An 18,949-nucleotide genomic window follows, 5' to 3' on the forward strand; every position below is an offset into this window, starting at 1 on the left:
CCGGTTGCGGCTGCGGGCTCCGGGAGGAGTGCTGCTTCCTGGAGTTCCACTGCGGAAGTCACTGACCCAGTCGCCTCCCCATAAGACCTAGTCAAAATTCTAGAATGCACAGGCATCTCCAAGGAGAGTAGAGTAAGTAAATGGTGGGTACACACTTGACGATATGCTTTATGAGCAATATCATCTGGTGTTTTCCCTTGCCTCCCAGGTAGGACTAGATCACTAACAATATCGTTCAGCGGACATCACGCCGCGGCTGGCCCGTACATGCAGTTTTGGATGATAAGTCAAAGTTGAGCTGTTTGTACAGACGATAGAGGGGATCGATAAGCGTCTATTGGTCGTAAAGTACACACTATGAGATATTGTAAATGATATCACTCAGAAGGCTGAAAATCAGCGATACAGTCTAAAACACAGGTTCTCAAACTCGGTCCTCAGGACCCCACACAGTACATGTTTTGCAGGTCTCCTCACAGAATCGCAAGTGAAATAATTAGCTCCACCTGTGGACCTTTTAAAATGTGTCAGTGAGTAATTAATACACCTGTGCACCTGCTGGGTTACCTGCAAAACATGCACTGTGTGGGGTCCTGAGGACCGAGTTTGAGAACCACTGGTCTAAAATATCACCTAGTGTGTATACACTTTTAGTCCGCAGCTCAACATACACTGGGCAGATTTTTCTAAGCATGGTTACAACTTACAATACAACGTTTTTGTGGTGCATTCTTTTTAAAATGAGGTCAAATGTCTTAAGAACTCTATGGAATAAACTTACTTTGTACAAATCATTTAATGAAGGATAAGTTACCTGTTGCTGCGTTGGTCCTTCACTAGAGAAATAACCGAATTAAAAGAATTTCGGATACTGTTAAAATTGGAGAGAAAAAAAAAAAAGTATAAGTCAATATTCTACATTTACAAAAATCTACATTTATGAAAAATACGAATAAAAAGAATTTAAAATAAAATGACACTTCAACCTTTCAATACCACTTTAAAAAGCCCCTGAAGTGGATAAATCTGCGTTCTTTAACGTGTTCAAAGTTCACCATGTATGAGATTTTGGTTTAACTCATTGCAGGGGTTTCTCTTCACCAATCAATAGCTTCAAACTCATCTCCCCTGCCACCCCTCCCCCTCAGGGTGTGCCAAAGGCACGCACCTCAAAAGGGGAGTGGCCTCACAAGGAAGGGGCGTGGCCACACAATAGAACCCCCAATTAAAATTATGCCTCACAGTAACACAATCTTATTCACACAGCCTCACATAATAGTGTCTTCTACACACACAATGCCCACAGTAGCAGTGCCCCTTACACATACAATGCCCACAGTAGTAGTGCGGCTTACACACAATGCCCACAGTAGTGCCCCCTAATTTTAGATGCGGTGCACAATGTAGCAGGATATGTTGAACAATCTTTGCTCACCTCTCTCATGTCCTCCATGTGTCCCCTCTGCTTTCTTATATTTCTGTTGTTTGTCACTCTCCTTGTGTCCGTATCTTCATCCTAGGTAACCCTCTTACTCCCTTTATACTCTCCTTTGTGTCTGATCACCTTTCTCCCCTTTCCTTACTCCCTACATATCTGACTCCCTGCTACCCCTTCAGCCTCTGTTTCTATCTCACCCCCTGTGCCTCACTACCCCATCTCTCCCCATGCTCCTCTCACTCCCATCTCACCACCTGCTCCTGTCATTCCCGAGGCACTCTCCCCCTTACACCTCTTATCCCTCAAACAGCTTCTCCCCCTCACACCGCTTATCCCTTACACAGCTTCTCTCCCCGATACTGCTTATCCCTCACACAGCTTCTCTCCCCGATACTGCTTATCCCTCACACAGCTTCTCTCCCCGATACTGCTTATCCCTCACACAGCTTCTCCCCGATACCGCTTATCCTTCACACAGCTTCTCCCCGACACCACTTATCCCTTATGTGTATCCCTCAGGCAGTGTCTTCCCTAATGTGCACCCCCATACAGTGTATCTATCTACTAGAGATGTGCACTTGAAATTTTTCGGGTTTTGTGTTTTGGTTTTGGGTTCGGTTCCGCGGCCGTGTTTTGGGTTCGACCGCATTTTGGCAAAACCTCACCGAATTTTTTTTGTCGGATTCGGGTGTGTTTTGGATTCGGGTGTTTTTTTTAAATAACACTAAAAAACAGCTTAAATCATAGAATTTGGGGGTCATTTTGATCCCAAAGTATTATTAACCTCAAAAACCATAATTTCCACTCATTTTCAGTCTATTCTGAATACCTCACACCTCACAATATTATTTTTAGCCCTAAAATTTGCACCTAGGTCGCTGGATGACTAAGCTAAGCGACCCTAGTGGCCGACACAAACACCGTGCCCATCTAGGAGTGGCACTGCAGTGTCACGCAGGATGGCCCTTCCAAAAAACCCTCCCCAAACAGCACATGACGCAAAGAAAAAAAGAGGCGCAATGAGGTAGCTGTGTGAGTAAGATAAGCGACCCTAGTGGCCGACACAAACACCGGGCCCATCTAGGAGTGGCACTGCAGTGTCACGCAGGATGGCCCTTCCAAAAAACCCTCCCCAAACAGCACATGACGCAAAGAAAAAAAGAGGCGCAATGAGGTAGCTGTGTGAGTAAGATAAGCGACCCTAGTGGCCGACACAAACACCGGGCCCATCTAGGAGTGGCACTGCAGTGTCACGCAGGATAGCCCTTCCAAAAAACCCTCCCCAAACAGCACATGACGCAAAGAAAAAAAGAGGCGCAATGAGGTAGCTGTGTGAGTAAGATAAGCGACCCTAGTGGCCGACACAAACACCGTGCCCATCTAGGAGTGTCACTGCAGTGTCACGCAGGATGGCCCTTCCAAAAAACCCTCCCCAAACAGCACATGACGCAAAGAAAAAAAGAGGCACAATGAGGTAGCTGTGTGAGTAAGATAAGCGACCCTAGTGGCCGACACAAACACCGTGCCCATCTAGGAGTGGCACTGCAGTGTCACGCAGGATGGCCCTTCCAAAAAACCCTCCCCAAACAGCACATGACGCAAAGAAAAAAAGAGGCGCAATGAGGTAGCTGTGTGAGTAAGATAAGCGACCCTAGTGGCCGACACAAACACCGGGCCCATCTAGGAGTGGCACTGCAGTGTCACGCAGGATGGCCCTTCCAAAAAACATTCCACAAACAGCACATGACGCAAAGAAAAATTAAAGAAAAAAGAGGTGCAAGATGGAATTGTCCTTGGGCCCTCCCACCCACCCTTATGTTGTATAAACAGGACATGCACACTTTAACCAACCCATCATTTCAGTGACAGGGTCTGCCACACGACTGTGACTGAAATGACGGGTTGGTTTGGACCCCCACCAAAAAAGAAGCAATTAATCTCTCCTTGCACAAACTGGCTCTACAGAGGCAAGATGTCCACCTCATCATCATCCTCCGATATATCACCGTGTACATCCCCCTCCTCACAGATTATCAATTCGTCCCCACTGGAATCCACCATCTCAGCTCCCTGTGTACTTTGTGGAGGCAATTGCTGCTGGTCAATGTCTCCACGGAGGAATTGATTATAATTCATTTTAATGAACATCATCTTCTCCACATTTTCTGGAAGTAACCTCGTACGCCGATTGCTGACAAGGTGAGCGGCGGCACTAAACACTCTTTCGGAGTACACACTTGTGGGAGGGCAACTTAGGTAGAATAAAGCCAGTTTGTGCAAGGGCCTCCAAATTGCCTCTTTTTCCTGCCAGTATAAGTACGGACTGTGTGACGTGCCTACTTGGATGCGGTCACTCATATAATCCTCCACCATTCTTTCAATGGTGAGAGAATCATATGCAGTGACAGTAGACGACATGTCCGTAATCGTTGTCAGGTCCTTCAGTCCGGACCAGATGTCAGCATCAGCAGTCGCTCCAGACTGCCCTGCATCACCGCCAGCGGGTGGGCTCGGAATTCTGAGCCTTTTCCTCGCACCCCCAGTTGCGGGAGAATGTGAAGGAGGAGATGTTGACAGGTCGCGTTCCGCTTGACTTGACAATTTTCTCACCAGCAGGTCTTTCAACCCCAGCAGACTTGTGTCTGCCGGAAAGAGAGATCCAAGGTAGGGTTTAAATCTAGGATCGAGCACGGTGGCCAAAATGTAGTGCTCTGATTTCAACAGATTGACCACCCGTGAATCCTTGTTAAGCGAATTAAGGGCTCCATCCACAAGTCCCACATGCCTAGCGGAATCGCTCCGTGTTAGCTCCTCCTTCAATGTCTCCAGCTTCTTCTGCAAAAGCCTGATGAGGGGAATGACCTGACTCAGGCTGGCAGTGTCTGAACTGACTTCACGTGTGGCAAGTTCAAAGGGCATCAGAACCTTGCACAACGTTGAAATCATTCTCCACTACGCTTGAGACAGGTGCATTCCACCTCCTATATCGTGCTCAATTGTATAGGCTTGAATGGCCTTTTGCTGCTCCTCCAACCTCTGAAGCATATAGAGGGTTGAATTCCACCTCGTTACCACTTCTTGCTTCAGATGATGGCAGGGCAGGTTCAGTAGTTTTTGGTGGTGCTCCAGTCTTCTGTACGTGGTGCCTGTACGCCGAAAGTGTCCCGCAATTCTTCTGGCCACCGACAGCATCTCTTGCACGCCCCTGTCGTTTTTTTAAAAATGCTGCACCACCAAATTCAAGGTATGTGCAAAACATGGGACGTGCTGGAATTTGCCCATATTTAATGCACACACAATATTGCTGGCGTTGTCCGATGCCACAAATCCACAGGAGAGTCCAATTGGGGTAAGCCATTCCGCGATGATCTTCCTCAGTTGCCGTAAGAGGTTTTCAGCTGTGTGCGTATTCTGGAAAGCGGTGATACAAAGCGTAGCCTGCCTAGGAAAGAGTTGGCGTTTGCGAGATGCTGCTACTGGTGCCGCCGCTGCTGTTCTTGCGGCGGGAGTCCATACATCTACCCAATGGGCTGTCACAGTCATATAGTCCTGACCCTGCCCTGCTCCACTTGTCCACATGTCCGTGGTTAAGTGGACATTGGGTACAGCTGCATTTTTTAGGACACTGGTGAGTCTTTTTCTGAGGTCTGTGTACATTTTCGGTATCGCCTGCCTAGAGAAGTGGAACCTAGATGGTATTTGGTAACGGGGGCACACTGCCTCAAGAAATTGTGTAGTTCCCTGTGAACTAACGGCGGATACCGGACGCACGTCTAACACCAACATAGTTGTCAAGGCCTCAGTTATCCGCTTTGCAGCAGGATGACTGCTGTGATATTTCATCTTCCTTGCAAAGGACTGTTGGACAGTCAATTGCTTACTGGAAGTAGTACAAGTGGTCTTCCGACTTCCCCTCTGGGATGACCATCAACTCCCAGCAGCAACAACAGCAGCGCCAGCAGCAGTAGGCGTTACACGCAAGGATGCATCGGAGGAATCCCAGGCAGGAGAGGAATCGTCAGAATTGCCAGTGACATGGCCTGCAGGACTATTGGCATTCCTGGGGAAGGAGGAAATTGACACTGAGGGAGTTGGTGGGGTGGTTTGCGTGAGCTTGGTTACAAGAGGAAGGGATTTACTGGTCAGTGGACTGCTTCCGCTGTCACCCAAAGTTTTTGAACTTGTCACTGACTTATTATGAATGCGCTGCAGGTGACGTATAAGGGAGGATGTTCCGAGGTGGTTAACGTCCTTACCCCTACTTATTACAGCTTGACAAAGGCAACACACGGCTTGACACCTGTTGTCCGCTTTTCTGTTGAAATACCTCCACACTGAAGAGCTGATTTTTTTGGTATTTTCACCAGGCATGTCAACGGCCATATTCCTCCCACGGACAACAGGTGTCTCCCCGGGTGCCTGACTTAAACAAACCACCTCACCATCAGAATCCTCCTGGTCAATTTCCTCCCCAGCGCCAGCAACACCCATATCCTCCTCATCCTGGTGTACTTCAACACTGACATCTTCAATCTGACTATCAGGAACTGGACTGCGGGTGCTCCTTCCAGCACTTGCAGGGGGCGTGCAAATGGTGGAAGGCGCATGCTCTTCACGTCCAGTGTTGGGAAGGTCAGGCATCGCAACCGACACAATTGGACTCTCCTTGTGGATTTGGGATTTCGAAGAACGCACAGTTCTTTGCGGTGCTTTTGCCAGCTTGAGTCTTTTCAGTTTTCTAGCGAGAGGCTGAGTGCTTCCATCCTCATGTGAAGCAGAACCACTAGCCATGAACATAGGCCAGGGCCTCAGCCGTTCCTTGCCACTCCGTGTGGTAAATGGCATATTGGCAAGTTTACGCTTCTCCTCCGACAATTTTATTTTAGGTTTTGGAGTCCTTTTTTTACTGATATTTGGTGTTTTGGATTTGACATGCTCTGTACTATGACATTGGGCATCGGCCTTGGCAGACGACGTTGCTGGCATTTCATCGTCTCGGCCATGACTAGTGGCAGCAGCTTCAGCACGAGGTGGAAGTGGATCTTGATCTTTCCCTAATTTTGGAACCTCAACATTTTTGTTCTCCATATTTTAATAGGCACAACTAAAAGGCACCTCAGGTAAACAATGGAGATGGATGGATACTAGTATACTTATGGATGGACTGCCGAGTGCCGACACAGAGGTAGCTACAGCCGTGGACTACCGTACTGTGTCTGCTGCTAATATAGACTGGATGATAATGAGATGAAATCAATATATATATATGTATGTATATATAATATCACTAGTACTGCAGCCGGACAGGTAGATAATATATTTATTATTAGGTAATGATGACTGATGACGGACCTGCTGGACACTGTCAGCTCAGCAGCACCGCAGACTGCTACAGTAAGCTACTATACTATAGTAGTATGTACAAAGAAGAAAGAAAAAAAAAACCTCGGGTAGGTGGTATACAATTATGGATGGACTGCCGAGTGCCGACACAGAGGTAGCTACAGCCGTGGACTAACGTACTGTGTCTGCTGCTAATATAGACTGGATGATTGATAATGAGATGAAATCAATATATATATGTATGTATATATAATATCACTAGTACTGCAGCCGGACAGGTAGATAATATATTTATTAGGTAATGATGACTGATGACGGACCTGCTGGACACTGTCAGCTCAGCAGCACCGCCGACTGCTACAGTAAGCTACTATACTATAGTAGTATGTACAAAGAAGAAAGAAAAAAAAAAAACCACGGGTAGGTGGTATACAATTATGGATGGACTGCCGAGTGCCGACACAGAGGTAGCTACAGCCGTGGACTAACGTACTGTGTCTGCTGCTAATATAGACTGGATGATTGATAATGAGATGAAATCAATATATATATGTATGTATATATAATATCACTAGTACTGCAGCCGGACAGGTAGATAATATATTTATTAGGTAATGATGACTGATGACGGACCTGCTGGACACTGTCAGCTCAGCAGCACCGCAGACTGCTACAGTTAGCTACTATACTATAGTAGTATGTACAAAGAAGAAAGAAAAAAAAAAACCACGGGTAGGTGGTATACAATTATGGATGGACTGCCGAGTGCCGACACAGCCGTGGACTAACGTACTGTGTCTGCTGCTAATATAGACTGGATGATTGATAATGAGATGAAATCAATATATATATGTCTGTATATATAATATCACTAGTACTGCAGCCGGACAGGTAGATAATATATTTATTAGGTAATGATGACTGATGACGGACCTGCTGGACACTGTCAGCTCAGCAGCACCGCAGACTGCTACAGTAAGCTACTATACTATAGTAGTATGTACAAAGAAGAAAGAAAAAAAAAACCACGGGTAGGTGGTATACAATTATGGATGGACTGCCGAGTGCCGACACAGAGGTAGCTACAGCCGTGGACTAACGTACTGTGTCTGCTGCTAATATAGAGTCTAGACTGGATGATAAATTATTGATAATGAGATGAAATCAATATAATATCACTAGTACTGCAGCCGGACAGGTACTATATATATTTATTATGTAATGACTGATGACGGACCTGCTGGACACTGTCAGGTCAGCACAGCACCGCAGACTGCTACAGTAAGCTACTATAGTAGTATGTATAAAGAAGAATGAAAAAAAAAAAAACCACGGGTAGGTGGTATACAATATTATATATATATATATATATATATATATATATATTATATACAATTATATATATATATATATATATATATATTAAACTGGTGGTGATTGATTATTAAATTGGTGGTCACTTCAGGTCACGTTGCAACTTGCAACTAGTACTCCGAGGCCTAAGCAGACAATCACAAAATATATTATTATACTGGTGGTCAGTGTGGTCACAACAATGGCAGTGTGGCACTGACTCTGGCAGCAAAAGTGTGCACTGTACGTTATATGTACTCCTGAGTCCTGCTCTCAGACTCTAACTGCTCCCCACTGTCAGTGTCTCCCCCACAAGTCAGATAATACACTTACAGTCACACTATCTAATCTATAAATATCACTTCAGCAAGTAGTATAGTAGTATACAGTATAGTAGTACTCCTCCTAATAATGCTCCCCAAATACTGTGTCTCTCTCTTCTCTAAACGGAGAGGACGCCAGCCACGTCCTCTCCCTATGACTCTCAATGCACGTGTGAAAATGGCGGCGACGCACGGCTCCTTATATAGAATCCGAGTCTCGCGATAGAATCCGAGCCTCGCGAGAATCCGACAGCGGGATGATGACGTTCGGGCGCGCTCGGGTTAACCGAGCAAGGCGGGAAGATCCGAGTCGCTCGGACCCGTGTAGAAAAACCTGAAGTTCGGGCGGGTTCGGATTCAGAGGAACCGAACCCGCTCATCTCTAGTATCTACTTCATATGTCTCCTCTCATCTAGTGTGTCTACCCTTTTGTGCCACACCTCTATCGTGTCTTCCCTAACGTGAACCCCCATTCAGCATTCCTGCCTTCATGTGGCGAATGCGGAATGACGGCACTTTGTGCGTTACCGTCATGTCATTCATCCCACTGCAAGAGCCTTCGGGAGGGACCAACTGGGGAAGTACACTGCCTTTCACCGCCCCCACTGTCAGTGTGGGAGGGCATTGCATTCCTCCTCCAAATATAACTGAAGGAACTCAGTTCCGCCCCGTTCCGGCCCACTTTAACCTCTGGCTTCAAATTGCCATCCATTGCCACCAGCTGTGTGTCAGTGGGTCTTGTCATAGAATCAATATTAAGTTGTTTGGCTTCAGGGAAGAGCAAGGCTACACACCAATAAGTTCTTAAATTAAAACATACCCAGAGCTATTTTATTGAAGCAGGGCAAAAATATAGGGTGACAAAAACAAAAACAAAACAGGACATTGGCCAATAAATCTTTCCTCCGTACACACTTGGCAGATCGTTGTCATGAAAAGTGCCAAATATTCCTGAAATTTACATATTGGGCTGAGCTTCTAAAGAGCACACAGGAAAAGGAAATAGTTTTTTTCCCCTGATTTTATTTTTCTCCAACTGTCTCTCGCTCCCTTAATCTCCAACTGTCTCTCGCTCCCTCTCCCACCGTCTCTCTCTCTTGCGCCTTCCTTCTCCTTATCGCTCTCTCTCCCTCCATCTCCCACTGTCTCTCTCCATCGCTCCTGCCTTCTCCCTGTATCTCTTATACTCCTTCCTTCTCCCTGTCTCTCTCATGCTGATAATGTAACCCAACATTACACTAGGTATCATCACTGCAGGGCAAGTGTCCTAGCATCTGGTATTTTCATTACATGATAGGCATCATAGCAGTATAATGGGGTTGGGGTTGAAATGCCAGCGGTCAGAATACTGGCTGCGGCATCCTAACAGTGGGAAGGTATATATACTTACCTCCCTCCTCCTTCCCCGCAGACTAAACGTAACCCCCATAACCGGCGCAGCTTAACTCTCCGGCGGCGCCGCAGATGATTGGATCCCGGTGCTGGTGTTGTGTATCTTGTTGTGATTCCGGTGGCGGCTGCATTTTTACCGTGCAATGGATATACCATCCTTGCACAGTGGCAGTCCTAGCAGTGCCCTGGATGTACTGTCCTTGCACTATGGTGGTCCTAGCTTGTACAATGGTACACCTACCCTGCATGGTGTAGGTCCTAGTGGTGCCCTGAATGCCCCCCCTTCCCTGCAATCACATACCTGTACCGCCTCCCCTTAATGCAATCACATACCTGTACCGCCTCTCAACCCTGCAATCACATACCTGTACTGCCCCCTCTTGCAATCACAGACCTGTACGGACTGTCCTCCCCCCCACCCCCGCAATCATAGACCTGTACCACCTCCCTCCCTGAAATCACATACCTATATGTCACCCCCCCCGCCGCAATCACACACCTGTACACCTCCCCCCTGCATTCATATATTTGCACATAGCACCTCCTCCCCCCCCCCCCCCCCCCCCCAGCACAGATCACAGCTCTGGGCTGGCAAAGCACAGGTCACAGCTCTGGGCTGGCAAACGCACTCCAGCTGTAATCTGCAACCCCCTGCGCACTCATGGTCACAGCTCCAGCTGACACACGCACCCCTTCCCCCAAGGAACAGCTGAGACTGACACCGGCACAAACCCCCTCCGGATGCACCACACACATGGTTAGAGCTCCAGGTGACACCCCCCTCTATGCAAAGGTTACATGATTTGCTGATACCGCCTGTACGGCTCACAGCTCAGGCTGAAACCCCCCCCCCCCGTCCCCCCCGCACAATGGGGTGATTACAGCATCTAATGATTACAGCTCAGGCAGACACCGCAGGCGCTCCCCCCGCACAAGCCACAGCTCAGAGCCTTCTGCTGACAACCTCCACTCCCTGAGTGCAGATCAGAGCTTCTGCAGCCGTTCTTCAGGATGTGGGACGTTTGCATAATCCAGTCCTTTATGTGACGGAGGAGCAGGACGACCTTTCGCGGGTCAGGCATACACACAGAACGATGCACCAATATATCTGCAGATATATTGGTCATCATCTGTGTTGCAGTGCCGATGCGATATGTCTGTGAATGACAGTGTTCAAAGACATATCGTTTGTACACACCCGCCGATCAGTAGACGATATATTGACAACATAAGACAAAAACAGTGATATCATCTACACTTCTTCGTATTTTGCAATAAATATGTCAAGAACAATTAAAGTTCTTGTTTCTTCTTAAAAATGTATGTATCCCCCTTATAAGTAAATGTGATATGGTCATTTTTTTTAATATACTATTTCTTGATGTACATAGGAGTATAAATAAGAATTTACTTACCGATAATTCTATTTCTCGTAGTCCGTAGTGGATGCTGGGAACTCCGTAAGGACCATGGGGAATAGCGGCTCCGCAGGAGACTGGGCACAAAAGTAAAAGCTTTAGGACTACCTGGTGTGCACTGGCTCCTCCCCCTATGACCCTCCTCCAAGCTTCAGTTAGGATACTGTGCCCGGACGAGCGTACACAATAAGGAAGGATTATGAATCCCGGGTAAGACTCATACCAGCCACACCAATCACACCGTACAACCTGTGATCTGAACCCAGTTAACAGCATGATAACAGAGGAGCCTCTGAAAAGATGGCTCACAACAATAATAACCCGATTTTTGTAACAATAACTATGTACAAGTATTGCAGACAATCCGCACTTGGGATGGGCGCCCAGCATCCACTACGGACTACGAGAAATAGAATTATCGGTAAGTAAATTCTTATTTTCTCTGACATCCTAGTGGATGCTGGGAACTCCGTAAGGACCATGGGGATTATACCAAAGCTCCCAAACGGGCGGGAGAGTGCGGATGACTCTGCAGCACCGAATGAGAGAACTCAAGGTCCTCCTCAGCCAGGGTATCAAATTTGTAGAATTTAGCAAACGTGTTTGCCCCTGACCAAGTAGCTGCTCGGCAAAGTTGTAAAGCCGAGACCCCTCGGGCAGCCGCCCAAGATGAGCCCACCTTCCTTGTGGAATGGGCTTTTACAGATTTTGTCTGTGGCAGGCCTGCCACAGAATGTGCAAGCTGAATTGTACTACAAATCCAACGAGCAATAGTTTGCTTAGAAGCAGGAGCACCCAGCTTGTTGGGTGCATACAGGATAAAGAGCGAGTCAGATTTCCTGACTCCAGCCGTCCTGGAAACATACAGGGCCCTGACTACGTCCAGCAACTTGGAGTCCTCCAAGTCCCTAGTAGCCGCAGGTACCACAATAGGCTGGTTCAAGTGAAACGCTGAAACCACCTTAGGGAGAAATTGAGGACGAGTCCTCAATTCTGCCCTGTCCGTATGAAAAATTAGGTAAGGGCTTTTATAGGATAAAGCCGCCAATTCTGAGACACGCCTGGCTGAAGCCAGGGCTAACAGCATTACCACTTTCCAAGTGAGATATTTTAAGTCTACAGTGGAGAGTGGTTCAAACCAATGTGATTTTAGGAACCCCAAAACTACATTGAGATCCCAAGGTGCCACTGGAGGCACAAAAGGAGGCTGTATATGCAGTACTCCCTTGACAAACGTCTGAACTTCAGGAACTGAAGCCAGTTCTTTCTGGAAGAAAATCGACAGGGCCGAAATTTGAACCTTAATGGACCCTAATTTTAGGCCCATAGACAGTCCTGTTTGCAGGAAATGCAGGAAACGACCCAGTTGAAATTCCTCTGTAGGGGCCTTCCTGGCCTCGCACCACGCAACATATTTACGCCAAATACGGTGATAATGCTGTACGGTTACATCCTTCCTGGCTTTGATCAGGGTAGGGATGACTTCATCCGGAATGCCTTTTTCCTTTAGGATCCGGCGTTCAACCGCCATGCCGTCAAACGCAGCCGCGGTAAGTCTTGGAACAGACAGGGTCCCTGCTGGAGCAGGTCCTTTCTTAGAGGTAGAGGCCACGGGTCCTCTGTGAGCATCTCTTGAAGTTCCGGGTACCAAGTCCTTCTTGGCCAATCCGGAGCCACGAGTATAGTCCTTACTCCTCTCCTTCTTATGATTCTCAGTACCTTGGGTATGAGAGGCAGAGGAGGGAACACATACACTGACTGGTACACCCACGGTGTTACCAGAGCGTCCACAGCTATTGCCTGAGGGTCCCTTGACCTGGCGCAATACCTGTCTAGTTTTTTGTTGAGGCGGGACGCCATCATGTCCACCTTTGGTTTTTCCCAACGGTTCACAATCATGTGGAAGACTTCTGGGTGAAGTCCCCACTCCCCCGGGTGGAGGTCGTGTCTGCTGAGGAAGTCTGCTTCCCAGTTGTCCACTCCCGGAATGAACACTGCTGACAGTGCTATCACATGATTTTCCGCCCAGCGGAGAATCCTTGCAACTTCTGTCATTGCCCTCCTGCTTCTCGTGCCGCCCTGTCTGTTTACGTGGGCGACTGCCGTGATGTTGTCTGACTGGATCAGCACCGGCTGCCCTTGAAGCAGAGGTCTTGCTAGGCTTAGAGCATTGTAGATGGCCCTTAGCTCCAGGATATTTATGTGAAGTAATGTCTCCAGGCTTGACCACAAGCCCTGGAAATTTCTTCCCTGTGTGACTGCTCCCCAGCCTCTCAGGCTGGCATCCGTGGTCACCAGGACCCAGTCCTGAATGCCGAATCTGCGGCCCTCTAGAAGATGAGCACTCTGCAACCACCACAGGAGAGACACCCTTGTCCTTGGTGACAAGATTATCCGCTGATGCATCTGAAGATGCGACCCGGACCATTTGTCTAGCAGATCCCACTGGAAGGTTCTTGCGTGGAATCTGCCGAATGGGATTGCTTCGTAAGAAGCCACCATCTTTCCCAGGACCCTTGTGCATTGATGCACTGAGACTTGGCCTGGTTTTAGGAGATTTCTGACTAGTTCGGATAACTCCCTGGCTTTCTCCTCCGGGAGAAACACCTTTTTCTGGACTGTGTCCAGGATCATCCCTAGGAATAGAAGTCGTGTCGTCGGGATCAGCTGTGATTTTGGAATATTGAGAATCCAACCGTGCTGGCGCAGCACTATCTGAGATAGTGCTACCCCGACTTCCAACTGTTCCCTGGATCTTGCCCTTATCAGGAGATCGTCCAAGTAAGGGATAACTAAAACTCCCTTCCTTCGAAGGAGTATCATCATTTCGGCCATTACCTTGGTAAAGACCCGGGGTGCCGTGGACAATCCAAACGGCAGCTTCTGAAACTGATAGTGACAGTTCTGTACCACAAGCCTGAGGTACCCTTGGTGAGAAGGGTAAATTGGGACATGTAGGTAAGCATCTTTGATGTCCAGAGACACCATATAGTCCCCTTCTTCCAGGTTTGCAATCACTGCTCTGAGTGACTCCATCTTGAGTTTGAACCTTTGTATGTAAGTGTTCAAGGATTTTAGGTTTAAAATTAGTCTCACCGAGCCGTCCGGCTTCGGTACCACAAATAGTGTGGAATAGTACCCCTTTCCCTGTTGTAGGAGGGGTACCTTGATTATCACCTGCTGGGAATACAGCTTGTGAATGGCTTCCAATACTGCCTCCCTGTCTGAGGGAGACGTCGGTAAAGCAGACTTTAGAAAACGGCGAGGGGGAGACGTCTCAAATTCCAATTTGTACCCCTGAGATACCACTTGAAGGATCCAGGGGTCCACTTGCGAGTGGGCCCACTGCGCACTGAACTTCTTGAGACGGGCCCCCACCGTGCCTGAGTCCGCTTGTAAAGCCCCAGCGTCATGCTGAGGACTTTGCGGAGGCGGGAGAGGGCTTTTGTTCCTGGGAACTGGCTGTTTGTTGCAGCCTTTTCCCTCTCCCTCTGCCACGGGGCAGAAATGAGGCGCCTTTTGCCCGCTTGCCCTTATGGGGCCGAAAGGACTGCGCCTGATAATACGGCGTCTTCTTAGGTTGAGAAGCTACCTGGGGTAAAAATGTGGATTTTCCAGCAGTTGCCGTGGCTACCAGGTCTGATAGACCTACCCCAAATAACTCCTCCCCCTTATAAGGCAATACTTCCATGTGCCTTTTAGAATCCGCATCGCCTGACCACTGCCGCGTCCATAAACCTCTTCTTGCAGAAATGGACAGCGCGCTAACTCTTGATGCCAGTCGGCAAATATCCCTCTGTGCATCACGCATATATAGAAATGCATCCTTCAAATGCTCTATAGTCAGTAATATACTGTCCCTATCTAGGGTATCAATATTTTCAGTCAGGGAATCCGACCACGCCAGGCCCGCACTGCACATCCAGGCTGAGGCGATTGCTGGTCGCAGTATAACACCCGTGTGAGAGTATATACATTTTAGGATATTCTGCAGCTTTCTATCGGCAGGTTCCTTTAGGGCGGCCGTATCAGGAGAGGGTAGTGCTACCTGTTTAGACAAGCGTGTGAGCGCTTTATCCACCCTAGGGGGTGTTTCCCAACGTGCCCTATCCTCTGGCGGGAAAGGGTACGATGCCAATAACCTTTTAGGAATTATCAGTTTTTTATCGGGGGAAACCCACGCCTCATCACACACTTCATTTAATTCCTCGGATACAGGAAAAACTACAGGCAGTTTTTTCTCACCAAACATAATACCCTTTTTAGTGGTACTTGTATTATCAGAGATATGCAATACATTTTTCATTGCTTCAATCATGTAACGTGTGGCCCTAGTGGAAGTCACGTATGTCTCCTCATCATCGACACTGGAGTCAGTATCCGTGTCTGTGTCTGCCATTTGAGGTAACGGGCGTTTTAAAGCCCCTGATGGCGTTTGAGACCCCTGGACAGGCACAAGCTGAGTAGCCGGCTGTCTCATGTCATCAACTGTCTGTCGTAAAGAGCTGACACTATCACGCAATTCCTTCCATAAGCTCATCCACTCAGGTGTCGACTCCCTAGGGGGTGACAACTGTATAATAGGAAATTGCTCCGCCTCCATCTCATTTTCCTCCTCAAACATGTCGACACAATCGTACCGACACACCGCACACACACAGGGAATGCTCTGATAGAGGACAGGACCCCACTAGCCCTTTGGGGAGACAGAGGGAGAGTATGCCAGCACACACCAGAGCGCTATATATAGACAGGAATACCACTATAAAATGTGCTTTTCCCTTTATAGCTGCTGTTAGTATCAAAACTGCGCCAAATTAGTGCCCCCCTCTCTTTTTTACCCTTTTCTGTAGTGCAGGACTGCAGGGGAGAGTCAGGGAGACGTCCTTCCAGCGGAGCTGTGATGGAAAATGGCGCCCGTGTGCTGAGGAGATAGGCTCCGCCCCCTTCTCAGGGGCCTTTTCTCCCGCTTTTTAGGTGAGTTCTGGCAGGGGTTAAAATACATCCATATAGCCCTGGGGGTTATATGTGGTGTATTTATGCCAGCCAAGGTGTTTTACATTGCTGCTCAGGGCGCCCCCCCCTAGCGCCCTGCACCCTCTGTGACCGGAGTGTGAAGTGTGCCTGAGTAACAATGGCGCACAGCTGCAGTGCTGTGCGCTACCTTGTTGAAGACTGATGTCTTCTGCCGCCGATTTTTCCGTACCTCTTCTTGCTTCTGGCTCTGTAAGGGGGCCGGCGGCGCGGCTCTGGGACCGAGCTCCGAGGCTGGGCCTGTGTTCGGTCCCTCTGGAGCTAATGGTGTCCAGTAGCCTAAGAAGCCCAATCCACTCTGCACTTCAGGTGAGTTCGCTTCTTCTCCCCTTAGTCCCTCAATGCAGTGAGCCTGTTGCCAGCAGGTCTCACTGAAAATAAAAAACCTAAACTTAAACTTTCACTAAGAAGCTCAGGAGAGCCCCTAGTGTGCACCCTTCTCGGCCGGGCACAAAAATCTAACTGAGGCTTGGAGGAGGGTCATAGGGGGAGGAGCCAGTGCACACCAGGTAGTCCTAAAGCTTTTACTTTTGTGCCCAGTCTCCTGCGGAGCCGCTATTCCCCATGGTCCTTACGGAGTTCCCAGCATCCACTAGGACGTCAGAGAAATTAAGAATATTAAAGTATTATTGGAAATCTTTCAATACCTTAAATTTCACAGACCTGTGTTATCAAATGGTATATGGAGATGCAGGACTTAATAAAATGTATTCTTCACATACAGTAGATAAAATTATTTCAATCAATCAAGATGGACAAATGGAGGACTAGGGTAAGGTGTACCTACTACTCTGGATCTAGTAATTACTAATAATGTGGACAATATATCAAACACTAAAGTTGGGGAGACTTTGGGTAACAGTGATCACTATATGATCACATTCGACATCAGTTTCAGAAAACATAGTTATAAGGGTTCAACCAAAACATTTCACTTTAGGAAGGCTAATTTCAGTATGCTGAGATGTGCACTTAACAACATTGAGTGGAAAGTTTTGTTTCATAACAAGAACCCTTCGGAAATGTGGGATGCTTTAAAAGGGTTGCTAGATAGCAATATTCAAAAATGTATTCCCATGGGCAGTAAACGCAGGAGTACTAAACTCAAACCGATATGGCTTAACAAGAAGGTCAAGGCAGAAATGGATAACAAGAAGCGTGCTCTCAAGGCATTTACATCTAATGGAAAGTAGGAGTCATTCAAGTATTACAAGGAATGCAATAAAAAATGCAAAAAAGCAATAAGAGCAGCTAAAATTAAAAGCAAATCGCTATAGAGAGTAAAACCAATCCTAAAAAGTTTTTTAAATACATAAACAGTAAAAGGTTAAAAAAGAAGAACATAGGTCCAATAAAAGATGAATTTGGAGTATTGATAAATGATGACGAAATAAAAGCAGAAATACTGAACACATTTTTTTCCATCAGTGTTCACCAGAGAAGAACGGATGGTAGGAGGAGTGCATAACGATAATGACGGTAATGATTCGTGGTTAGATACTTGTTTAAGTGAAGAAGTAGTCCGGGAGAGACTAAGCAAAATTAAGATTAATAAATCACTTGGTCCTGATGGACTTCACCCGAGGGTTCTTATGAAGCTTAGGTCCCCTATACTTGATTTTCAATAGTTCAATTAGATCAGGCATGGTACCAAAGGATTGGCATATACTGTAGCTGAGGTAGTGCCATTATTTAAAAAGGGATCAAAAAAATCATCCGGGTAACTACAGACCGGTTAGTTTGACGTCTATAGTGGGGAAAATATTGGAAGGAATTCTAAGGGATAGCATACAGGAGTATCTACAGACCACTATGATTATTAGCAAGAACCAGCATGGGTATGTGAGGGACAGATCATGTCAAACTAACCTAATTAGCTTCTACGAGGAAGTGAGCAATAATATCGACCAGGGAAAAGCATTGGATGTGGAGATTTTGCAAAAGCCTTCGATACAGTGCCTCACAGGAGACTGATCATTAAATTAAAGGAGCTTGGCCTAGGAAAATAAGATTTTACTCACCGGTAAATCTATTTCTCGTAGTCCGTAGTGGATGCTGGGACTCCGTAAGGACCATGGGGAATAGCGCTGGCTCCTCCCACTATGACCCTCCTCCAGACCTCAGTTAGGATACTGTGCCCGGAAGAGCTGACACAATAAGGAAGGATTTTGAATCCCGGGTAAGACTCATACCAGCCACACCAATCACACCGTATAACTCGTGATACTATACCCAGTTAACAGTATGAAATATAACTGAGCCTCTCAACAGATGGCTCAACAATAACCCTTTAGTTAGGAAATAACTATATACAAGTATTGCAGACAATCCGCACTTGGGATGGGCGCCCAGCATCCACTACGGACTACGAGAAATAGATTTACCGGTGAGTAAAATCTTATTTTCTCTGACGTCCTAAGTGGATGCTGGGACTCCGTAAGGACCATGGGGATTATACCAAAGCTCCCAAACGGGCGGGAGAGTGCGGATGACTCTGCAGCACCGAATGAGCAAACTCTAGGTCCTCCTCAGCCAGGGTATCAAACTTGTAGACTCTTGCAAAAGTGTTTGAACCCGACCAAGTAACAGCTCGGCAAAATTGTAAAGCAGAGACCCCTCGAGCAGCCGCCAAGAAGAGCCCCTTTCCT

The 18,949-nt window shown here is 47.3% G+C and overlaps 1 long non-coding RNA gene across 1 annotated transcript in view; it reads right to left on the bottom strand.

Moving 5' to 3' along the window:
• Positions 1–814: 814 nt before the first annotated feature.
• Positions 815–18,949, bottom strand: part of LOC134910118 (uncharacterized) — a 76,733-nt gene continuing 58,598 nt past the window's right edge. Inside the window, exon 3 of the long non-coding RNA XR_010176125.1 lies at positions 815–871. This is a non-coding gene — a long non-coding RNA (uncharacterized LOC134910118). The remainder of the gene's footprint in view (positions 872–18,949) is intronic.

Source organism: Pseudophryne corroboree, chromosome 4, assembly GCF_028390025.1.
Source record: "Pseudophryne corroboree isolate aPseCor3 chromosome 4, aPseCor3.hap2, whole genome shotgun sequence".
NCBI classification, from domain to species: Eukaryota; Metazoa; Chordata; class Amphibia; order Anura; family Myobatrachidae; genus Pseudophryne; species Pseudophryne corroboree.